This window comes from Culex quinquefasciatus, chromosome 2 (assembly GCF_015732765.1).
Source record: "Culex quinquefasciatus strain JHB chromosome 2, VPISU_Cqui_1.0_pri_paternal, whole genome shotgun sequence".
In the NCBI taxonomy this organism is placed as follows: Eukaryota; Metazoa; Arthropoda; class Insecta; order Diptera; family Culicidae; genus Culex; species Culex quinquefasciatus.
The window spans coordinates 128889696-128915927 of record NC_051862.1 but is presented as its reverse complement, the minus strand read 5'-3'; the positions used below and the strand labels follow the sequence as shown (position 1 = coordinate 128915927).

Below are 26232 nucleotides of genomic sequence, written 5' to 3'. Positions count from 1 at the left end.
CTCTCTTTCTGCTTCTCCAATTGCATAAATGCTCAAATTTATTTCGTTCATCTAATTTCTCTCAACCCCAGGAAAAAAAATCCCTTTCCTCATCACTTTTTTCCGTTAATTGAGCCGAACTTTGCCATCCTGTTATGTCCTTTGACCTTCAGACCAGAAGTTTCAGTGCCCAGCAGTTTCGAGTCTGTTCTTTCGAGGCGGCAAAACACATCCTCGCTTTCGCTGATTGAAATCTCGATTCTTGCCGAGCACCAATAACCATAAGTTGGCTCACAAATGGCGAATGAGGGGGGGGATGACATTATCCATGACAGAAATAAATAGCGCATGAAGCACACAAATATAGACAGATGAACACAGACATAGACAGCTATTCTGGTGTTTGGCGGAAGTCCCGTGGAAATGGGAAAAACAACTATTTGGCAACGGTTTTGACGCTCTGAGAGGGGTTGAGAAATGAGAGTACAGCAGAACATTTTTTTTCCGTGATCTGGGAAAAATAAACATTTAAAAAAGTGATTTTATTTACCTATAAACTTTTGAAAATATGGTCTAAATTCAGTTAGGCGAATTCATCATAGTTGATTTTCTAGTTGGACCAGCAATCGGACATGTTGTCTTCTACACTTTCTTCAAAACAGAAATTTAAAAAAAACATAACGTAGCAGTTTCATCCAACATCTTGTTGAACATTGCTTTATTTCAAGAAGACACCTCCAGGATAAAGAAAAAGCAATCGAGACTTGTTGGGCCACACACGCCAATGCTCTCATGTTTACCTCGTTTTGTTGCTGGATTTGTCCTGAGCCTGGGCTGTGTACATGAGCTTTTAAATGGACGGCAAAAACGGATTAGCAAGATTTATCCGAGAATTTCCATCAAAAGATCATTTTGAAATCTGAATCGTTAGGAAAGGACAGCTACAGGTATTTTGTGCAGCTGTTTGAAGAAATATATTCTCTTGCACCAGGGTAATTCTCTACCAACTCACACGAAATCGGGAAAAGTTGCCCCGACCCCTCTTCGATTTGCGTGAAACTTTGTCCTAAGGGGTAACTTTTGTCCCTGATCACGAAACCGAGGTCCGTTTTTTGATATCTCGTGACGGAGGGGCGGTACGACCCCTTCCATTTTTGAACATGCGAAAAATGAGGTGTTTTTCAATAATTTGCAGCCTGAAACGGTGATGAGATAGAAATTTGGTGTCAAAGGGACTTTTATGTAAAATTAGACGCCCGATTTGATGGCGTACTCAGAATTCCGAAAAACGTATTTTACATCGAAAAAAACACTAAAAAAGTTTTAAAAATTCTCCCATTTTCCGTTACTCGACTGTAAAAAATTTTGGAACATGTCATTTTATGGGAAATTTAATGTACTTTTCGAATCTACATTGTCCCAGAAGGGTCATTTTTTCATTTAGAACAAAATTTTCATTTTAAAATTTCGTGTTTTTCTAACTTTATTTTTTAGAGTGTAACAATGTTTTACAAAGTTGTAGAGCAGACAATTACAAAAATTTTGATATATAGACATAAGGGGTTTGCTAATAAACATCACGAGTTATCGCGATTTTACGAAAAAAAGTTTTGAAAAAGTTACTTTTTGCGTTTCTCTTTGTTTCGTCGTCCGTGTCTGTCGCGGGTGACCATGAACGGCCATGATCGATGACGACCAACTTTTTCAAAACTTTTTTTCGTAGAATCACGATAACTCGTGATGTTTATTAGCAAACCCCTTATGTCTATATATCAAAATTTTTGTAATTGTCTGCTCTACAACTTTGTAGAACATTGTTACACTCTAAAAAATAACCCTGCAAAGTTAGAAAAAACACGAAATTTTAAAATGAAAAATTTTGTTCTAGATGAAAAAATGACCCTTCTGGGACAATGAAGATTCGAAAAGTACATTAAATTTCCCATAAAATGACATGTTCCAAAATTTTTTACAGTCGAGTAACGGAAAATGGGAGAATTTTTAAAACTTTTTTAGTGTTTTTTTCGATGAAAAATACGTTTTTCGAGAGTACGCCATCAAATCGGGCGTCTAATTTTACATAAAAGTCCTTTGACACCAAATTTCTATCTCATCACCGTTTCAGGCTGCAAATTGAAAAACACCTCTTTTTCACATGTTCAAAAATGGAAGGGTCGTACCGCCCCTCCGTCACGAGATATCAAAAACGGACCTCGGATTCGTGATCAGGGACAAAAGTTACCCCTTAGGACAAAGTTTCACGCAAATCGAAGAGGGGTCGGGGCAACTGCTGTGTGAGTTGGCGGAGAATTACCCACCAGTCGAAACAGAAAATAACTTGTTCAAATTGTACTAGAACAGTTAAAAAATGGAAGCAATCTACAAAAAAATACAATGTTTAAAAAAATAACAGAGAAAAGGATTAGGAGAAAAAAAAATCGAGTTTAACATCAAAAGAAGAAGAGCAAAAGAAAAACAAAAACCACAACTCTTTACTCTTAAGCTGTTTAATTTTGAGCTCTTTACTCTTAAGCTCTTTGCTCCTGAGCTCTTTACTCTTAAGCTCTTCTGTGTTGAGCTTTTTACTCTTGTGCTCTTTACTCTTGGGCTCTTTACTCCTGAGCTCTTCACTATTGAGACCTTTATTCTTTAGCTCTTTACTTATGAGCTCTATACTCTTGAGCTATTGAGCTCTTTACTCTTAAGCTCTTCTGTCTTGAACTCTTTACTCTTGAGCTTTTTACTCTTGAATTTTTTAATCTTGAGCTCTATACACATGAGCTCTTTACTCTTGAGCTCCTTGCTTGCGAGCTCTTTACTCTTGAGATCTTTACTCTTTAAGCTTTCGTCTTTACTGTTGAGCTCTTTAGCCTTTGAGCGTTTTACTCTTGAGCTCTTTACTCTTGAGCTCTTTATACTGCAGCTCTATACCCATGAGCTCTTTATTCTTGAGTTCTTTACTCTTGAACTCTTCACTCTTGAGCTCTTTACTCTTGACATTTTAATTTTGAGCTTTTAACTCATGAGCTCTTTACTCATGAGCTCTTTATTATTGAGCTCTTTTCTCTTGAGTTCTTTTCTCTTGGGCTCTTTTCTCTTGAGCTCTTTTCTCTTGAGCTCTTTACTCTTAACTCTTTGCATTGCAGCTCTATACATATGAGCTCTATACACATGAGCTCTTTAATCTTGAACTACTTTAGCTTAAAGAGCTCTTTCATCTTTACTGTTGAGCTCTTTAGCCTTTGAGCGTTTTAATCTTGAGCTCTTTACTCTAAAGCTCTTTACCCTTTAAGCGGAACGGAACGACGTAACACCTTATAATGTGGCCCTCTTAAACCTTGCGGTTTCGTCAACGGATCCACAGGCGTGTATCGTTCTTTTTGCGACATGACTCCGCCTCCTGGGTCTCCTAAGTGTGAAGGTATGGCACGGGTAGAGGGCACCGAAAACCTATATTTACACTTAGAATTTTTTGCGTCCGCGTCGGGATCCGAACCGGCGACCTCTGGATTGTGAGTCCAGTGCGCGGTCCGATTGATCCACACAGGCAGATCCTTTAAGCTCTTTACTCTTCCGCTTTTTACCCATTCAGCTCTTTGCTCTTGAGCTCTTTAATTTTTAATCTTGATCTCTTTACTCTTGCGCTCTGAACTCTTGCAGGAGAACAAAAATCGAAGGGTAAAACGAGCAATGCAGCTATACAAAGAACTGAAGAGTAAAGGAGCAATAAGGAACTTATAAAAGAAAAGAAGCCATCAAAATAGAAAAGGTGGACAGTATTGAAATTCCGACGAGCAAAACAGCAAGAGAACAAAGGAAACAACAAAAGAAAAAAGCAATAGATCAAAACAACAAATCATAAAAAGAGCAATGTACTGCGAAAAAAGCAATATGGACAAAAAGTAAGAGAGAAAAAAACAGAAAAAATGCTAAAGAGCATCGTTGATGATAAACTCAAAATAATTGTAAATAGATTTCCAAAGTAGAACATTGAAATTAAAACACAACAGAAAATACTAAATTTTTCACTAGCATTGGAAAACCCGTTATGTTTCTTATCAGAAAGCAAGCGTTGCATAGAAACGAGCAGAGCAGAGGAAAATCCCATTAAAACTGCATAATCCATCCAAGGCCGGCAGCAAAATCAAAAGGAAAGCCACCAGCAGCAACAGAAAAAAAATGTAATTACGAAACCAAAGTTCCTCCATCCTTCGTCCTGACGTCCAAAGTTTATAAGCTGAAAAAATAGTATTTTTTGCTTGCAGCAAGTGGGGCAGGATTTTCGGATGCTTGACGGCGGTTGTAAAGTTCAACTGCAGAAGAAGGAAGAAGCTTTCAAAAGTTGCAGTAACAAAAATCGGTTCAAGTGCGGGGATAACATGTAATTCAATTTGCATGGATTTGAACGAATTTGTGGTGGAAATCTTAGTTAAATGAATTACAGTAAATTTTGAAGAAATCTTTTAAAGAGGGGTCCCAGAATATTTCCCAACACTCTTTTATACTCTTCTCTTGGAAATCAGCCAAGTCTGTTCCAACAAGTTTCAATTGATATCGAAACTTATTTTAGTACTCTCGGATGCTGCCTCACCGGAAACTCCCCCTTGAGCCAACTTGGGTGCCCAATTTGTTGGAGCATCCCATCTATTCGATCGATTTTATGCTGCTTTCAGGTAGGAAAGTTCTTCCTGATGAAAAGACTGGACGAAGGAAGTAACTTTTTGTTTGTTGTAAAAAGACACGATTTAGGGAGGATTTTTCAATTTTGATTGAAGGCGATGGCAGGTAACTGATTATTTAGAAAGTTTTTGATGAAATGTATCTTGAACCTAAAAAATCAAGAATGTAAAACACAGAATCTCTCTTAGTCCATGTGACGGCACTTTTAATCCAATTTATCCAAAAAGGAATTTTCACATGACTTACTCTGCATCGTTATCGTTGTTTAGGGGCACTACACTGTAACATTACATTGCAATTTGCAACATTTGCTGCAACAACAAAAAACCGCTTCTTTTCCCCCAGCGAAATGGGTTTGTTCAATTGAGCGTGCCAATTTTCCTCTCGCCAGAGCACGAAATTGAATTTCACATTTTCGTTCGTTTCGTGTGCGCTTTTGCGCTGGTTATTGTTTCCCATGAATATTTTTCCTCGATTTTTTAGGACCTTTCCTTGTTTACACTCTGGTGTTGCATGTTGCTGCACATATATGTCATGCCACCCATCGACGCCATCATATCCCGTTATTGTTGATTCCAGACTCCCGGGAGGGCTGCCGGGAAAATTGCACATCGTTTGGCACACATTGGCAAAATGCATATTTGCACTAATCCTTTCCGAAGGTTGGTGACGACGTCAGCGCTTGATGCCTTGAGCTGGGGATGCTAATTTAAATGAAAACATTGAAATAATTGATGAAAATTACAACTCAAATGAACAATTTGTAAATTGTGATTATAATACTAAAATAAAAAAAAAATAAAATAATAAATTTTCAAACATCCCAAAAATCAGCTTAACAACATTACATGATAAATCAATTTGTGTAATACACACTTGCACTGTAACACCTTTCCCGTGCAATTGTTGTCACTCAAAGCGTGATCCGTGCTGGCAGGCAGCCCAATTACAACACGACTATTTTAATTTAATTAATTTGGAAGCATAATCGTTTTCAAAACAGCAATTAAATTGGCAACGTTTCAACTTGAATTGGTATTAATTCAATCAAACTGTTGATTAATGTAATTGTATTTGTTTGGAATTTAATCTAAACTAAACAAAATGGCTGTCAATCATGTTTAAAGATATGGTTATCATTTGAATGATAAGCAAATGGATCTTTTAAGTTAACGGGCCCTCAAAAACTTTATTTTTTGTAAATTTACTAAAAAGATTGCTTAATTTTTCATTGCAATTGTTTGCATAAAAGTTTATAAAATTTATTAGAATTCTTTACAACAAATACAGCCCGGTGATTAAATTACATTGTTACCAGTCGAAAATCATGCATTTTTGTGAAATGTCCTCAAAACGTTGGAATCTCAAGGTAACAAACAATCCACTATTTTCTAATGTCGATATCTCAGCCAGTAATGGTTCGATTTTCAATGTTGAAACATGAAACATTCGAGAACATTCCATTCCGATCTTTTCGAAAAAAATATTTTCATAAATTTTAAATCAAGACTAACATTTGAAATTGACCAAACATACAATATTACGTCCTTTTGAAATGCTAGTCTTGATCTAAAAAAATTGAAAATATTGTTTTCGAAAAGATCGGAAAATTTCACGAATGTTTCATGTTTTAACATTGTAAATCGGACCATTAGTTTCTGAGATAACGACGTTAGACAATGGTGTGTTGTTTGCATGGTAATATCTCAGCAATAATGTGTCGTATCAACAAAACTCAAAAAAGCAAAAGATAGAGAATTTTCTCAGCTTTTCAACAATATTTTTTTCAAAGGTGGGAAAACATGGGCACTAGTTTTAAAAATAATAACTGCGACTATTTTGAAAATAGTTACCTTAAAACGGTGCACTTTACCAAAATTTAACTAAAGTACTTTTTGATTTCAAATTTGATTTTATATCGAAAAATGAAAAAGAACATTTTTTGTAACCAATATTTAGATTTTTGAAAAAAATCAGTATTCATTCGAAATACTGGAAATTTATGAAAAGTTGGCATGTCCTCTAAAACATATCAGCATAAAAAAATGGTGTTTTTTTGGCAAATCAAGTTTAAGTGACAAAAAGTTAAAATAAAAATTACAATTTTTTTACCGTGTATGATTTTTTTCAGTGTAGTCCATATCCGTACCTACAACTTTGCCGAAGACACCAAATCGATCAAAAAATTCCTCATACAGATTTTTGAGATACGGATTTTTGAATTCTCTCATATCATTTTTGTATGGACAGCTGTCAAATTTGTATGGACAATTATATGAACGAACGAATGATGCAAAATGACTTCTTTGGGCATACCAAAGGCACCAAAAAAAATCAGACAGATTAAAAAATACAAAAAAACGAAAGACCGAAATCTCAGAGAAGTTGAAATAAAGTTGATTTAGATCAGTGTTGTGATTTTGAGCGCTCATCCGCTCATGAGCGAGCATTTTTCGCTCATTCGTGAGAAGGAGCGCGACGCGAGCTAGCTCACGTTTGCTCGTGCTCGTGTTTGCTCATTTATTTTATGAGCGAAAACGCTCATTGCTCGCGCTCGCGCTCATTTTTGCTCAATGAGCAAACTGAGCGGCATTTTTTACCTGTAACGGGTAAACGATAATAACTTTTTTTTCAGCAGAGCTTTGAGGATGTTTTTTATTTAAATGGAGGCTTGAAATGGCTAATCTTAATAATATTGGATGAAGTTATTTGTAATATTTTTTGTTTTGAAACTTGTTTTGGAATCAGAGTTAAGTTGTTACATAAAGATCTGTACACAGTAAAAAACCATAGAAATATTACATCTGGGTAGGGGTACTTCTTTTATGTTAGAAAAATGCGTAATTCTACTTCTGAAAATGTGTAATTTTACCACTTTTCTGATGTAATGCAACTTTTTCAGTCTAAATCAAGGTAAAATTATAACATTCAAGAGGTAATATTCAACCTTACAAAATTACACCTTCCAAATGTACACTTTTTTCACTGTGTAGAAATAATTCGATTAATAAAAAAAAGATGATAATAGAGTGACACGTGAAAGTGAACTATTTAATAAAGCTGAAAAGTATCTTTTAAGGAACACAAATATTTTTTCTTGGTAAAACGTTTAGTCATGTTTTAATTCCTGGTCACCTCATCTTGTTTAGTCAATTATTTGTAAATAATTTTGCATAATAAATGTCAAATCTGTGTCTTAGATAATTTTCACATCAATTATCTTATTTATATGCTGGAGTCGATCCAAAACAATAAATGAGAAATGAGCGTGCTCACAAGTAAAAACAAGTTTTTATATAAAAAAAATCGATTACCATCCTATTTACAGCTTAACAATTCCGTTCATTGACAGTTTACTCTAAATTTGAAAGTGAAATAAGCTTAAAAGTGCTTAAAAGAGTGTCTGGGATTCTTAGCAAATTAAGACACCTTAATTGCGAGTCAGCCATTTTTCATTTATCGGGAATTTGATCAAAACTAGTTTTCAAAAATTATCAAACTCTGAAAAAAAATATGCTGACAACATTAAAGTTTCATTGTTAATTTGATTTTGGTTAACCGCAGTAAATTTTCTTGAAATATTTCGAATTAACAAAAATCCACCAAAGCATTTACCATTGATCACACAAAAAACTGTGGTAGAAAAGTATCCCCCGCAATCCACCGCGACCAATTTTTGACAGTTCGACGCCAACGAATGAATTTACTGTGGTTAACCAAAATTAAATTACCAATGCAACTTTGATGAGTTCATGTCCCTTTTTCGCGATGAAATTATCTTCAAAAGTGGCAATCCAATTGGCCTGTGCCAGATTCATCAACAATACTAAAAATCTACCTGATTTGCTGATGAGCGCTCATTGAGCGCGAGCGCATGCGATGAGCATGAGCGAGCACGAGCTACCTGTTAAGTCCTCATGCTCAATGAGCGAGCGAGCACGGCTTCTGGCTCGCTCGCTCATTCGCAATCCTGAATTTAGATGTACTTATAGCGGTTAATTTACTGCTATTGGTGGACGGTAGCTGAAATAGTTAGATGTGTGATAAAATTGAGCTTTCGTAAGGAATTTTCGAAATTCGCTATTTTTATTTTACTACAATTTTACTGCAAATCAACTGTACTGTATAATGCATTTTCCAACAAATTTTTAACAGAAATGTTGAATTTCATGGTAATATTATATCTAGGAATGGGTACACTTTTAATGTTATACAATTTTTCTTCTAAAATGTGTAAATTTACTACTTTTTAGTAGTAATGCCCCATCAGAAAAGATGTTATATTAAACCTTAAAGTTTTACACCTTTCAAACTGAAGGCTACTGTGAAGGCTAAACTAGCTGCCCAAATTAAAAAGTGAATTAGAAATAAGCCAGTAATGGATTTCCGAATATTTTCATAGCACTTTTGAATTTACAGCTCCCAAGTTTATATGAATACATCCGACTCCAGCTCTCCAAAAACACCCGACTCTACCAATTTCGACTACGACTTCAACTCAACAGCCTTGGTGTTTACAGCCCTTCATAACTTCTTTGCTATCCAAGATCGTACTCTTCTACAGTACCGAGCCCGCAATCAATACTCTCTCTGAAAAGACCAGATTAAACTCATTTTAATTTCCCCTTTTTCGTTTTAATTTTCGCCTTCTTCGCGAGGCAAAAATTAATCCGCTTACAAATAAATACGCGAGGCCAAAAGTGTGCTGCTGACAGTGCAGTGCATTGCAGTTTGGTGCAGGACGACCAATTGCGAGTTGCATAATTAAAGGCGCCTGCCACAGCCCGAGTTGGGTCGTTCTGTTGTTGTTGTTGTTGTTGTGAATGTTACTGCTATTGTAAAAGTATTTGCACTGCGCGCGTCCACACCGTGATTGCGGGGGAGGAAAAGTAAAATCGTCATTTACATTATGCAATTTTTCATCCGCATTCACCCCGCTTCACCTCTTTTGCTGGATTTCTGCGAGAAAATTCGCGAAGCACAAAATAATTTCCCCCGTGAATTGCTAGTGGGGAAAGGGAGGGACGGTGTGTAAAGTAATTTTTTCTAATGTTTTCAAAATTTAGTATTTAATTTTCTTTGTTTCTGTTGAAAATAAGTTTTTATTCTAAAAAATCATAATCTTTTTAAAAATATAAATTTATTTTTAAAACGAACTAGTATTCAAGCCCACCTTGACCCACAATGTTGCACATTGGCCGTGACCAGTTTCCCAGAAGCAGCAGCAGCAGCAGCAGCAGCGGAGATTGCTGAGAAAAATGGAGACGAACTGCGCAAGAGATTTTCATTCCAATTAGGAAATGCCGGGCAAAGGTTTTTCCGACTGGCTGATTGCGACTGTTCTGCTGCAGCAGCTGCAGCTGGGACCATTTTTGCTTCATTACAAATCCACTTTGGATTCAGCCGGACTTGGGATCCTTAAAGAACGATTTGAAGTTTTACAAATTGTAAAAAATCTAAAAATAACTCATTTCTTTTTTTTATTGAAAGTTCACGACTTTATACTAACACATTTCAATTAAATTACTTCGATTTTGTCATTTCCTTCATAGAGGTCCTAACTTTGTACTGCCTTGGACCTGTCTCCGAGGTCCTAGTGGAGTGAATAAATTTGTAGTGGTGGCGGTTCCGCCAAGTATGCAGCACCGCGAGGGAGTGGAATTTGAATACTATGCTGATTATTTGTAGATTGGTGCCAAATGGTGCACCCACAGCAGATCTTCTCAACTACTGTAAATGACCAAGTGCAACTGAGTGAGTGGAAAAAGCATGAAATTAAAGAACATTTGAAATTATGATAAAACTCAATTTTACTGATTAGCCTCTGTCTAAAAAGGTTGACGCTTTATTGTTTTTTATTCAGCTTACATCAGAACTTGGGCTATAGTTTTAATACAATTAATTTAAAATTCAGGCCTGAAAAGCCATTGTTACCAGTGTTGATTGTTATCAATATTTTGATATGTTTGATTGGCTTCGTATATAAGAGACACAGAACAAAAAAGTGCACGGTTTTTTTCAAAATCCGAGCATTAGGTGGTCTTAAATTTGCTCTCCCTATTTCAGACGGCACTTCAAATTAAGCAAACAAAATTTGATATTATCTAGGCTTAAAATCTGAGCGAATATCAGCCGGTTTTTGAATATTTTTTTAGAAGATTGATGATTTAGAATCTTGAATTATTTATTATAAAATTTAAACCAAACTTATAAAACATTTAGCTAACTGTTTTTCTCTTCTATCTTTTCAGATAACTTATAATAAACCAGAAAGCGAAGACTAGCAAAGTGATGTAAGTATGGAAAACAAATTGAAGTCCCCTCAAACATAACAAAAATTAAATAATGATTAAAAGTTCAATATTTTAAATAAAATGTTGTTGCTTCCTGTATTTATAATTTGCTGAGATAAAATAATACGACGGATTGCATCCAACCACCATTTTTTTCGATGTTTTTTTCTCTGTATAAAGTATATTGATACAAATGTTTCGTTTGTTTCCTTTTGCTGTTGAAAATATTTGTTAAAACTGGTTTGTAAGATTGTTGATAATCTTTTTGAATTTCCGCAAATAAAAAAATACACAGATATATTCATTTTTTTAGCAAACTAAAAAAAAAGTATGAGCGAATTTCTGATGATATAAATAGGCGATTAGTTGATTAGTGTAGCTAAAATTTTTGATCAGTTGAGACAAAAATGAAACTGCTCTCGGTCTTGTTTGCCATTGCCATGCTGCTAGCTGTCGTTGCGGCTAATCCAGCTTTTACACTCTCGAACAACCAGGTCAGAAATCTGCTAGACCGTAAAAAACAAGTGAACATGATGCAAATGGGATGAAATGCGTTCATGTTAAAAAGCATTCATATTTTTGGCTGAATAAATAAATAAAAAAATCGTTTGGTATTCATTTTAAATTAAATCAAGAAGGGATTAAATAAATTGAACTCAAATTTGATTTAGAATTATTGTTACGATTGATTGATGATTGGTGATTTATATAACAAATACTGTTACAATAATCAAAAAAGGTGCAAACAAAGTTTGTACACCTTTCGAAAAATTTACATAAATACAGTTATTTGTTGCTAATCACCCCAAATCCAGAGTCACAACTCCAATTTGGTATTCTTGACTGATTAAAAAATAATGTGGACATAATATAAAGCTCACTAACTACTTAGTATGAATGTTCATATTACTTTGGGAATTCTATATAAAACTTATCTTAACTTAATTTTTCAAACTTTTAATTTATCTAAATTTATTTATCTGAATTTTCTGAAAAACCCACAGTTTTGAAAACCTAGGTAAAAATGGTTTTATGGTTTCGTTTGTGCAACCCAGCAAAAAGGCCAAAAAAAGTATAAAAAAAGAAGACTTTCTGCAACTTTTGTTCTCGTGGATCAAATTTACTTTGTGCTCAGGTATTTAACAGAGAAACGTTCCTCTTTTTGCCGATCATTCGGCTTTCCACAGGTTTTCATCAGAACACGTTCTCATCTTAAATATTAGCGATGATTGATTTTGATATTAGCTAATGTCTTCTTTGTTGTTCGATGAATTTCTGAATCGCAAATAAACCTTGCACGTTCATCATTCAATTGGGTCCTAAAATTATTTTTTGTTTAATAAAAGAACACTTTAAAGATATTATTTTGTTTTTAAACAGTTTAGTAAGCAAAACAAATCGTCGAAAATCATAGGACGAAAAATCAAAGCATGCTACTTGATGGGACTGAAAAATTTATTGACACCTTCAGCAATATTGATATCAAGAAGATCGACAGCCAGAAAGTCGACTGTTTCTTTTAAAACCAGAGATTGTGTATGTCTACTTAATAGTTGATTGTGCTTCTACAAGGAATTAAGGTTCCCAAAATCACCTCCATTCGGATTTAAAATATGGGCTAAAGACGAGCAGCATTATAGTCATGATTGTATGGCGAACTAGCATGGTTATAACATAGCTACATGAACCAAACAAATCAGGCTTAATATCTAGAAGATCAGAACAACTTTTTTTTCTACTACTTAATTTTTTTTTCAAAAAATTTTATTTCTCCCGTGTAAACACGGGAGGTCATTTAGTGCAAATATTGTTCTACGAAAAACTTTACTTCTCTTGTTTTATGTTTTTCTTGTTTTATTTTTAGTATTTTTAGTATTTTTATTCTCATTTTTCTTGTTTAGTTTATGTTTGTTTTTAGTGGTACTAGGCATATTCTACAACCTCCTATCATTACATTTTGCCTATCTTATTTTTTCATGTTTTAACAGTTGCTTTTTTAATTTTGCATGTTTTTCTCATTATCGCTCCATTATCATTTAAATTGAAAAAAAATGCGTAGAAGCATAGTCTGGGACACTGCAAAAATTACTGCATTCTTCATTTTACTTAAAAGTAAAAAACACAGCCAAAGTGAACAAGTCACATAAAACAAATAAAACTTCTAACCGTAAAACTTTCTAAAATTTTAAAAGTTCTTCTTTCCAATGCATTTTAAAGATTAAAAATTGGTTTAAAAAATGATTTTTGGAGATTTTTTTAATCGAAGCCCGTCTAAAGGCGGGGTTGGGTTGTGGAGGGTTAACTGTATTTATCTATTAAGATCTTTTCAATAAACACTCGTTCAGTTAAAATATGTATGCTCAGTTAAAATATGTATGTCTATGTTTAATAAAAAAGATTAACAACCTTAAAGCTAAAGGTTATAAATTGAAAGAAAATTAGCTAAAATGTTATAAAAAGACTTTGTGCCTAGTCTATTTTATAAAATGCTGCTTGGTTTCTCACACTTTTTAAAAGTAAAAAGTTGAAAAACATAAATGTCATCAAGATAAATTCATATAAATATGATACAAAAGTTACAATAAAATCAAAAATATAGTGTGGTAAAGTTGCGCGTTAAAAAAAAATATTGCTTAAATAACGTCCTAGAAAAGGAAAAATGTTTATTAAACTAGGGCTGGGCATAAAATATGAAGTTTGTTTTCATATTTTTCGAAACACTTGACGCTTACAGAAAGATACACACCATTTCTATAAGATTTAAAAGTCAAATTTGAAGTGAAGCAATGATTTTTTTTTCGTTCAAAATTTTGATGTCAAAAGCAAACTTATGGGAAATTGGACAAGCTTTCTGGTAAAAATATTTTCGAGCGTTAAAAATCAAGTCTCACTTATAGAAATGGCCACAAACCACCGATAAATGGCCAAAATAACTTACTGAGCTTATTTTTAATCCCTTCCCGCCTAGAGCAAAATAGAGATTTTTATCGTTTTTCTTCATTACTCGTTACTGGATGGACCAAATTGATTGACATTTTAATGGCGATAAGTTAACATTCTATTTAAACTAACATAGGTTGAACCGGGTTGAAAAAATGCATGGTTGCAGAGAAATTTAATTTTCAAGACAAAACATTGTGGTTCTCTGGGGTAACCATGGGCGTGAGAGGGACTTGCGTTTCCATCAGAAGGATATTTCGGATAGTTTTTTATGGCATTTTAATTTTCAATGGTGCGTAATTTTGGCCGAGACCAAACACGTTATATTGAAAAGCTTAGTGTTTCACTTCAAAATTGTCTTTCGATAACTCTCATGTCACTTTTTAAGCCAGTGGAGCCGAGGCAGCTGGAACTTTTTTGCCAGCCTTTTTGGCCTTGACAGTTTTGACGACCTTCTCCTTGGCAGCTTCGGCCTGCTCCGCCCCGGCCACAGTTGGGAGGCTAACCCCGGCAGCGGCGGCTTTGGCAGCAGCTGCGGCACGACCCAGTCCACGGCCCTGTCCCTTGCCGAGTCCCTTACCTTGGGCAGCTCCAACCGAGGCTGGCTTGTTGGCCACAACGACGGCCACGATCGCGGCGATCACGAGGAGGATCAGGGAGAACTTCATGTTGAGTTGGGTTGTTGGTTGCTTCTGGTGAAGAACTGAACTGTGTGATTTGCAGTGAGTTTAACGTGGTATTTATAGTGCAATTGTATGCATGTCGTCGTGAAATTATGGTACATAAAAAAAACACTGTTGAAACAATTGTTAAATCCAGCCAATTCCGAACGTTAACCTCAATAAGATTTTGAGACAACCTTAAATACAGTTGTTTAAATATGGGAACAAATAAAAGCGATTCTCGGTCTTCCCCACATGATCGACAGAGAATTTCAACCTTGATGATTCATTTAATAAATGAAAAACGTTTTTAAATTAACAAATAAATCATAACTACATCATTTTATTTAAACTGACAAACTTCCTAACCGATCAGCTGCGAAGGCTGAGCAACGGTCTTGGCGGTCATTCCGACCTTGGCAGCAGATTTCGCAACCTTGGCGGCATTGACTTGTCCACCAACGGTAGCTCCGGCACTGGCTTTAGCACGTCCCAGCCCGAGTCCACGACCTTGCCCCTTGCCAGCAGCAGTAGCAGCGGCGGCTGCTCCGGAGGAGGCTGGCTTGGCAGCAACGGCAACGGCCACGATGGCGGCGATCACGAGGAAGATAAGGGAGAACTTCATTTTGGTGGGAGTTGGGTAGTTGGTTGCTGTAGGGTTGAAAACTTAACTGTGAATTTGAGGTTCAAAACTACTAAATTTATAGTTGAGAAGTCGCCGAAAATTCTCTTTCAGAGAGACTAAAACGTACAAATTTAAACAGATGTTTTCAAATTTCGAACATTTATAGTTTACGAAGATTTCGTGATAATATTCAAAGCATATTTCGAGTAAAACAGTAGATTAGGTGTTTCTTCGTAAGGCTCATAGATAAAAACTCCTTTCAACTATAAATACGGAGCCATCCCCCAAGGAAATCACAGTTCAGTTCCTAACCCTTCAGCGACCAACAACCCAACTCCAGCCAAAATGAAGTTCTCCCTGATCTTCCTCGTGTTCGCCGCCATCGTGGCCGTTGCCATGGCCGCCAAGCCTGCTTCCACCGGAGCAGCTGCCGCTGCTGCCCAAGCCAAGGGACAGGCCAAGGTTGGCAAGACCCTTCCCAGTGCTGCCTCCGCCGGGCAGGCCAAGGCCGCCAAAGCTAAGGTCAACAAGGTCGCGAAGGTAGCCAAGGCCACCAAGACCGTCGAGGCTGCCCAGCCTTCGCAGCTGATTGGTTAGGAATTATTTTAATTACAAAATAAATATAAAAAAGAGTTATTCAAGTAAAAAAATGTTTTGTCATCTTTACTAATATTCCGCCATTTGATTTGCAAATTTTTCATGATTCGAACGTTTTGGATTGCACAAGTTAGAAGAAATTTAGAGAAAAGTTGAAGTTTAGGATGGATTAGATAAATTTTCTATGTTTTTTTTCTCGACTATTTGTAAGAATTCAACATTCCCCCATCATCACTCCAAGCTGAATACCTCATCATTTCGTTTCATGTTTGTACACACTCGTCTTGTCGAGTGGAAAATATCCATGCACCATAAGTGGACCTCTTCACAGCCTCGCCGAGAGGCCACTCGAGGCCTAGAAGAGGGAGGGACCCTCCTGAAAACATCTTCTTTACATAACTACACCTCGACAGCGCCATCTCTCGCTATTGGTTAGAATCACCTTTAAGACTTGCCGCAAATAAATCCACACCGACTCGGGCGAGCCATTTCGGTTCTGGCTAGATGGCGCGCGCGCAACCAACGACCGAGGAAAAGACTTATGGTTGGCTGCTCCGGGATCTCTACCCAAGTTGCTCAAGTATGCGTAATTAAATTTTGTTCTTCACTTGGAAAGAATGTCCCTCCTTCCCACGGCCACGGCGATCCTCGAGGTCCCGCACAGTTCCCAGGAACATCATTAAGAGGAGGGCACCAGCAGCAAAGAGAGAGAGCAGAAAAATGCGAGCTTCATCCAATTTCTGCCAACACGGGCCGTGTCACGTTACACCAAGGGTGGAGGGGGCAATTTGTAACCCCGCGCGAGTTTTGAACTTCTCCGTTGCTCCGTTGTAAGGTCGGAAATCAAGTTGCAACGACTGTGAAGAACTACGCAGCGGCGTAACAACGCAAATATTAAATTTCTCAGCGAAACTTTGTTAGGAAAAGGACGCACAACGTCTCTCGCGGTACAGCGCTAACGAGCACGTGCAAGAGGACACGTGATGGAAGGAGAAGCGGTGGTGCAGGGATTTTCATCACAGAACTTGGTCGAGCGAGTTCTATAGTTAAAAAAAGTTAAAGATATTTAATGAGTCTTCACGGTTCTATCTAGGGGAAATCTACCCATTTTAATCCTAATAAGCGGTCGTGTTTGAATGATGCTGGATAATCTAGAGTCTCCCTTGAATTTTACTAAAACCAAGTACACCAACGAGTAGAGCAAGTTTTTGTGAACATTTCTGTTTATTTTCACTTTCACTAAAAGTTATTCTATTTCTTTACCAAGCATTTAACAAAAAAATCCCAAGGGTATTCTAATCGAGGCGAATTCATTGGGCCACGCCCATTTTCTAATATCGGCTTAGTTCTTTTTCTTCCAACACTCTGTCGAGTGTTGCCATTTGCGCTGACAGTTCAAACGAACACTCACGAAAAGTGGCATTTATAGGGAAAGTTTCCTGGCATCGCTGGCTGTGCTGCTGGTGGTGTTGACGGCCAGCCTTTGTTCTTTTTTGCCTTCGTCTCTCGCTCGGTTTTCTTCAGCCTTCGATTGGAATGCAAAGTGAAAATTGAAACGTCAAACGACTTGGCGCGTTTGTTTTTTTGATGGCGCTTGCTAATTTATTACATTTTTCAGGATTATTCTTCAAGTGAGTGCCTTACTAATGATCAAAAGAACATGTTGCCGGTAGTTGGAAGCAATTTCATATCTTAAGCGCCGTGAAAAAGTAAGCGAAAGTGAAAAGTTAATTTTGGCGATATTCATTAAGCGTTTGAGGGTGTCTCGCGTGTGTCACTGTGTGTGCCAACAAAATGATGAGAAATGGTCTCGCAAAATAGAAATTATGATCAAAAGTGCATTAAATGTGATCTTTTTGGCCAGTAAGTGGCATACATTTGCGTGCTTACTCGCGGCGGTGCTGTTGCTGGTAAGTTTATAGCCCTAATAGTATTTTTGGAGCTTTAATCGAGCATCAAACTCTCCATATGACGAAGATAGGTGTTTGATTGAAAAGGGTAGATTTCCCCTACATGATACTGAATTGAGGGTGACGATTTTCGACGCTGCCTATCGATAAAAAATGCACTTCAGACTTCGTTCAAAATCTGCCGATTCAGACCAGTCTTATTTTCTGTATTTTTTTATTTGGCTCAAACTTTGTAGGGGCAATTCCTATTACCAAAGAAGTCTTTTGTGTCATTCACTCAAAAATGGTACGTGAACTCTTGAAGGAATTTTCTGATCGATTTAGTATCTTTGGCAATGTTGTAGGCAAGGGTCCTGATTTTCAGTTCAAAGATCAGAAATCACTCACTCATCACCGAATAAATCTTTGCCGACTGGAGCAGGCAACCATTCGCGAGCGAACACTACCCGCTCTCTGCCAGCGGCTTGGTCAATCGCTTCACTCAGCGAAACAAATACTTCGTGAATTTCTTTTTCTACTCCGTCCGTCAACCTGAGTCATACACGAATGAGCTCAGAGAGGAGAGAGCCAAAAAAATACTAGCGCGATACTCATTTGGCCTGCACTACCACAGTTTGCCGTCAATTAGAATTTGGTGAAAAATGCTGCCAAATGTGTCTTTGATGTTGTGTAAACTACAAAATTGATTATTGATATCATTGATTTTAGGCAATTTCTTAAATGATCAAAGCTAGGCCGATCGCAAAGTATTCTCAGTCAGCATTGAGCGACTTAACGAAATCGGTCTCTCCGAACAATTCGCCGTACTACCCGATTTGAATGAGAGGGAGAGCAAAGAGAGAGTGTTCGGTAGCGATTGGTTTGGAAGTGACAAACGGTAGAAATACATCAGAGAAGTTTTTCGTCGCTCTAGATTTGTGCTTGCGGGTGACTGAGTCTTTTTGGAGCAATCAGGACCCTTGGTTGTAGATATTAATGAAGACTGTTCAGAAAAAAATAGGTATACAGTTTTTTTTGCCTATTTTAAAATCAACATTTTTTTTCTAAAAAAATATAAATTTCCCATTATCCGTATTATTTGTGGTTTAAATTTCAATGTTGAAAAATGTAACATTTGTAAAATTTTATGATTTTTCGAAAACAATATTTTGTAAATAAAGGAAGCACGGCTATCATTTCAAAAGGGCAAAACTGCCCGTGTTCGCATGAAAAAATTAAAAATAATAATAATCTTTTTCTTTTGTACCTAATTTTTTTTTCATGAGGATCATAATATTTTACAAATGTTTCATTTTTCAACATTGAAAATTGGATCATCAATTGCTGAGATATTAGAATTAGAAAATGTTAGAATGTTTGGAAGAGACTAAAAAACATTAAATGTTCTTGTTTTTTTTTTCAAATATTTGTTGTATTTCAGCAACAATAGCTTGAAAACGGTACACTGAAACAGCAGATCTGTAAATTTGGTTGCAAATTTGATTTGATTTTGTGAAAATGTTTAAGTCATGTTAAATAATTTGATTTTTATTTTTTTGCTCTCGCCCTCCTTCTTCTCTTGACTTCGGTCAGTAATAAAGGACATACACTTCAAAAAATATTTGCATCGGCTCAAAAGATCGAGCAATACCTTCCAATATGTCCAAAATGTTTTCAAGCCTTTATTCAAGAATTTTAATTTATTTTTTTATGAAAAGATCTGTAACATTAACAATAAAATCGAATCAAAAGTTGAAATTACACAGTTTATCCCTTTCCATCCTGAATTCTGAAAAAAAATGATTTAATCAAGTTAATGATGGGAAAATGATTCTTATGACCATACGAAATTTAAAGGCAAGTTTTGGAAATTTTGATTTTTTGGTCATATATGACCCATCAGGCCCGAAAGGGTTATACAATCAAAGTAAAAAAAAAAAAAACGAAAAAGAGACGCGTTGAAAACGGCTTGCCCGGAAATCCTCCCCGATTGAATTTCCATTTTCAATTATTGCCTCGTTTTGTCCTCGTAGTGTCCATTCAGGAGATTGTTTCACTGCTTTTCATTCATTCGCTTCTTTTTTCTGCTGGCTTGGCCGTCAATCCTGTAAGAGAGATTGTTCGATGGCGTTGGCACAAAGCTGGTGCCCTTGTGTCAGTCATGACACGTTGAAAAAATGTTAACCAAAAAAAATATGGTCAAATCTGCTTACGATTATGAAGCTGCTGTTTCCAACCAACGTTAACGATTTTACGTTTATAGCAAACCAAATAAAGTTGATAAAATAAGGTCAAATCGGCTTACGATTTGATGTTACCAACCTGTCTATGTTTATTTTTCGAACGCACCGTGGATTTTGGTTGTTTACGCACGAGTATATTGTGGCAACTGTTCAATCAACTGGAACACAACTTTGATTGCAATTCAAAGCTGTGTTTGCCAACTGATAGACATGTGCCAAATATTTATGAAACATTTTTTATATCACGCCATTTTGCTTGAAACAGGTGTTAAATAGGTGCAGTGAATTAAAGATTTTTTATTTGTTTTTGATATTCTGTTATTATTTTTTTAGAATGTTTTTCAACCCATTTTAAAACTTTCAATCAGTATATTGTCACTTTTTGCCTTCCTCGCCTCAATGAGGAAAGGCTATGAAATCACTCGAAAAATGAACTTCTTTATTTGACCTCGTAGGCCCACCTTCGCGTAAACCTATCGACTCGGAATCAAATTCTAAACAAATGTCGGTGCGTGTGTATGTCTGTAAGTCCGTGCACCGAAAAATATGCACACGATTATCTCCGGATTGGCTGAACCGATTTGGACCGTTTTGGTCTCATCTGATCCGTCTTGGGGTCCCACAAGACCGTAGTTAATATTATGAAGTTAAAAGTATGTCAAAAAACTAACATAATCCACCTATGTGGTTGATGCCTTCCTCTTTTTTACCAACAATGGGTAATATGAGTGGTTTGGACACATATTTCAGCTATTTTTTTGAATCCAGAAAAAACGTACACACATATAACATAAGTAATCATAACTCGAGACAGGGTTGCCAGATCTTCAATGTTTTGGACTCGTTGGAAAGGTTTTTCGATAACCTAACCAACGATGGGTCGGATGGTGGATCCGGACATAGTTTACATACATTTAAGTGAGATCCGGCTTCCAAAAAGTACATAAATATTACTTATATGGCCATATCTCGAGACAGGGTTGCCAGATCTTCAGTGTTTTGGATTCGTTGGAAAGGTTTTTCGATTACCTAACCAACGATGGGTCGGATGGTGGATCCGGACATAGGTTACATACATTTAAGTGAGATCCGGCTTCCAAAAAGAGCATCAATATCACTTAAGTGGCCATATCTCGAGACAGGGTTGCCAGATATTCAATGTTTTGGACTCGTTGGAAAGGTTTTTTGATAACCTAACCAACGATGGGTCGGATGGTGGATCCGGACATAGTTTACATACATTTAAGTAGTATCCGGCTTCAAAAAAGTACATCAATACCACTTAAGAGGACATATCTCGAGACAGGGTTGCCAGATCTTCAGTGTTTTGGACTCGTTGGAAAGGTCTTTTGATTACCTAACCAACGATGGGTTGGATGATGGATCCGGACATAGTTTTCATGCATATAAGTGAGATCCGGATATATGTGAAAACACATTTTTATATATAACTTTTGAACTACTTATCGAAACTTCAAACAATTCAATAGCGATGTATGGGACCCTAAACCAAGTCGAATGCAACCGGTTTGATCAAAATCGGTTCAGCCAGTGCTGAGAAAACTTGGCAAGAATTTTGAACACATACATACATACACACACACACACATACACACACACAGACATTTGTTCAGTTTTCGATTCTGAGTCGATAGGTATACATGAATATAGGTCTACGAGCTGTATTTCAAAAGTTCATTTTTCGAGCAGGATTATAGCCTTACCTCAGTGAGGAAGGCAAAACGATTTGGCTGTAGTTTGAAATATTGTAAAAAAGGGTGGTCTTTGTAAGAAAACCTGTCATGCTATATATTGTTAGAAAGGTATATAAAAGACCTTTCCAACAAGCCCAAGAAAAAAGAAGAAAGAAGTTTTTTTAATAAACTTTTGTTGAGGCCGGATCTCAGATATTTTGATATAAATATGCGAGGAAGGCACCAACCACCTATAAGTAAGTATAAGTAAGGATTAAGTAACGTTTTTCAATCAGTTTTTGATTTTCTGTAATCTAGGATACTATTCTCACGTTATTCTAACTGATTACCCCGACATTGATCGTTTAGAAGACTGTTAAGGGAGCGTTCTTTTATTACGTAACGATCAAAAAGGGATTTTCGACTCGCTCTCCTCTCGTTAACAAAAAAAAATAACTTAATCCACCTATGTGGTTGGAGCCTTCCTCACTTATTACCAACAATGGCTGATATGATGGAATTGTGCAAAAATATCATTTATTTTTTAGATCCGGAATAAAAAAGTACATACATATCACTTAAGTGGCCATACCTCGAGACAGGGTTGCCAGATCTTCAATGTTTTGGACTCGTTGGAAAGGTCTTTTGATAACCTAACCAACGATGGGTCGGGTGATGGATCCGGGCTTAGTTTACATACATTTAAGTGAGATCCGGCTTCCAAAAAGTACATCAATATCACTTAAGTGGGCATATTTCGAAACAGGCTTGCCAGATCATCAATGTTTTAGGCTTGTTGAAAAGGTCTTTTGATAACCTAACCAACGATGGGTCGGGTGATGGACCCGGACATAGTTTACGTACATTTAAGTGAGATCCGGATATATGTGAAAACACATTTTTATACATAACTTTTGAACTACTCATCGAAACTTCAATCTGTATAAAACTCGATCTATGGGACCCTAAACCAAGTCAAATGCAACAGGTTCGGGTCAAATCTGATCAGCCAGTGCCGAGAAACATGAGCTAGTTTGTTGGTCACATACATACATACACACACACATACACACAGACATTTGTTCAGTTTTCGATTCTGAGTCGATATGTATACAAAGTTCATTTTTAGAGCAGGATTATAGCCTTACCTCAGTGAGGAAGGCAAAATAATATGGAGCGTAACACAGAATAGTTAGCTTGAAAACAGTTAGATTGATAGACTTCCCCGATCACATAAATGTCTGATACGCATTTTCATCACTTTTGAGTTATTGACGCAGTTTGGTTCAAAATTGTTTACTCTTTCAGAAAAGCTTACAACATCCAGTACAGTTAAACCTATTTTTACGTGGTGCGTTACGTTTTTCTAATTTGTCGATTTCTCTGGAGCGACGCAATATTTTTGCAAGGTTTTAAAAGCAATGTGTAGTTTTTGTTCAGATCTTCAAAACGCTTTTTGAAGCTTGCAAAAATATTGCATGTTTTTAGAGAAATCTACGAAACAAAGAGCATAACGCCACCGCGTAAAAAGAGGTTTCTCTGTACTTTGTTCTGGAAATCTGGAGGAAATCCAGTTTTTTTGGGAAATTTTAATTTTATGCGAACATGGGTAGTGATTAAATTATAATGTTTGGCTTTTGGAAACATAAAACATAGAATTTGGAATATTTTTTCATTGCTCTCTTATATTTTTCGACAATTGTCTTAACCAATCAGCTGCGAAGGCTGGGCAGCCTCGACGGTCTTGGTGGCCTTGGCTACCTTCGCGACCTTGTTGACCTTAGCTTTGGCGGCCTTGGCCTGCCCGGCGGCGGCAGCACTGAGAAGGGTCTTGCCAACCTTGGCCTGTCCTTTGGCTTGGGCAGCAGCGGCGGCCGCTCCGGTGGAAGCTGGCTTGGCGGCCATGGCAACGGCCACGATGGCGGCGATCACGAGGAAGATCAGGGAGAACTTCATTTTGGCTGGAGTTGGGTTGTTGGTTGCTGAAGGGTTAGGAACTGAATTGTGGCTTGGTTTGAGATAGGTTTCGTATTTATTGTTGGAAGAGATTATATCAAAGGGAACCTTGCAATGCGATACGTAGTCGACAGTTATACTTGAAATATACTTTGAAGGCTATCACGATGTCTTCGAAAACTATAGATGCTCGAGATTTTAAAACACCTGTCCAAATCTGTACGCTTACGTCTCTGTTTAAAATGGGATTTTCCACTCCTTCTCAATCGACTATAAATAAATCATGCTATAAACCTCTAAGCCTCAGTTCAGTTTCAACCCCTCCAGCAGCCAACATCCTAACTCCAACCAAAATGAAGTTCTCCTTGATCTTCCTCGTGATCGCCGCCATCGTGGCCGTTGCCATGGCCGCCAAGCCAGCTTCCACCGGAGCAGCCGCCGCTGTCGCCCAAGGCAAGGGACTCGGACTGGAACGTTTGCGTGCGGGTAAAACCATCGGCGGAAAAAGTCTCGCTGACATTGGCGCTGCCGCAAAGGCCAAGCTCGCCGAAGCTAAAGCTGCCAAGGCTGGAAAGACCGTCAAGACCGTTGAGGCTGCTAAACCTTCTCAGCTGATTGGTTAAGCAGTTTGGTTGTCTGTTAATCTAAGTCAATAAAAGGTTATTAAAAATAAACGCAGTATATAGTTTAATTCTAAAATCCATTGAACGTCACTTGATATCACCAGCGTCAACAACACTACACGACAAAACAAAACTTGTATCATGCCAGTACGGATTTACCAGAATTTAGTAAATTTTTTAACATATCAGCCAAATATCAGCCCATTTGGTTGAGAATTGGCCTGCCCCAGCGCAAAGTTTACATGTATTTACTATGGGATTTTTATGCTTTTCGTTCAATCGTTCCTACAGGTCTGGGGACAACATGGATTCACTCGGAATAAAGACAGGTGTGTAGGGGACGGTCCAATGAACAAATTCCAGAAGGAATTAGGGTTGTCCATTCTGTCCCCAAGGTGCGCATTGGATCGACGTCCGGTGTCTCCAGAATCAACGATTCACCCTTCAAATGTACGCATTGTCTTTAGTATGCTATGACGGCTAGCTGAAAATTACGATGCCCCACGTCAGACGGTGAACACGTGGCAGCATCGATTGCATTATTATTACAAAATCATCATGTTACGTTATTTAGAATAGTTCAAATGGTTACAGCAACATCAAAAATTATAATTTTATAACTTTAAAGTACGTTTCTGAGCCAAAACTTGAGTGGATGCTATGCCACGTGTTCACCGTCTGACATGAGGCGTCGTAATTTTCAGCTAGCCATCATAGCATACTAAGGACCATGCGTACATTTGAAGGGTGAATCGTTGATGCTGGAGACACCGGACGTCGATCCAATGCGCACCTTGGGGACAGAATGGACAACCCTAATTCCTTCTATATGAATGTTTCGAGTGTTCACTCGTAGATCTTAACTCCGGGGAGTCCTTGGATGACCATTTTTATTTTTGTTAAAGAATAAAACTACTACATCTTTCAGAGCTATATGATAGATGATTAATGGAGTGGCTCATGGCAACTTGGAAAATTGAGAATGGTTTATTTAAACTTGAGAACTTTTGGGTTTTCCCAAGTAAATTTGCAATAGGGCACAACCTTGAAAGCATGCACAACTAGAGCAAGTGCGATAGTTTGCTTATTTTCATGGAAGGTTACGCACTTTTGAAAAGTTACTACAGTTTTGTTTGTAACCCAATGATTCCAAGCGTTTTACACTAGCTTAAAATAAAAATAAAACATAATAGGCGATAATTCCGGCGATTGGCCGGATCTCAGATATTTTGATGAAAACCTTATCCGGATCTATCATGCAACCTCTGCGGGAATGGGTTTGTAGGAAGCTATTAATTTATTTGAGGTTAAATATTTTAGAAAACACATTACTCTAAAAAAAACCCTTTTCAGGGTCAGAGTTCAAGATTACTATGTACATTTTTTTAAATAATGATAAACTTAGAATTTTAACCTGTTGAACAGTTATTGAATTTAATAAAACAGCTCGCATTTTGAAGTATTTCACAGCGGCGTTTGCCACGGACAACTAAATGTGTCGAAGTGACGGTATACTATGAACAATTCAAACAAGATTGATTAAATGCTTACTGTAGACTAAAAGGATTTAATGCAGACTTTGTTAAGTAATTTAGGCTCTACCAAAAATTCTTCAAACGTATTTAAAGGAAAAAGTTGAAAACTGAATTAAAACTTCTAAGCACAATTCTTTATCAACGGAATCGACGTAACACCTTATAATGTGGCCCTCTTAAACCTTGCGGTTTCGTCAACGGATCCACAGGCGTGTATCGTTCTTTTTGCGACAAGACTCCGCCTCCCGGATCTCCTAAGTGTGAAGGTATGGGCACGGGGAGAGGGCACCGAATACCTATATTTACACCCAAAGGAGAAATATATCTCAAAATCTGCAACAGTGGATTTGCTGCAGAAAATGTCACATTTTATAACATTTTTTGCAGCAAGCCCGTAGATCATTTTTGCCCGCGTGTGAACATTTCAGCGATCTGCAGTTCTCGAACGAAGTTGACTTTATAGCTGTCGGCCACCATTGCTAGTACCAACCACTAGTGTCTTCCTTTTATCTACAA

General features: G+C 37.1%; 1 protein-coding gene across 4 annotated transcripts in view; it reads left to right on the top strand.

Annotated features, from left to right (window-relative positions):
• The window catches only part of LOC6042229, a 472032-nt gene that overhangs the window by 52779 nt on the left and 393021 nt on the right, over positions 1-26232 (top strand). For all 4 annotated transcript variants that reach the window (XM_038252028.1, XM_038252026.1, XM_038252029.1 and 1 more), the window contains exon 3: positions 10911-10952. The gene's annotated coding sequence lies outside the window, so the exon portion shown is untranslated. The remainder of the gene's footprint in view (positions 1-10910; positions 10953-26232) is intronic.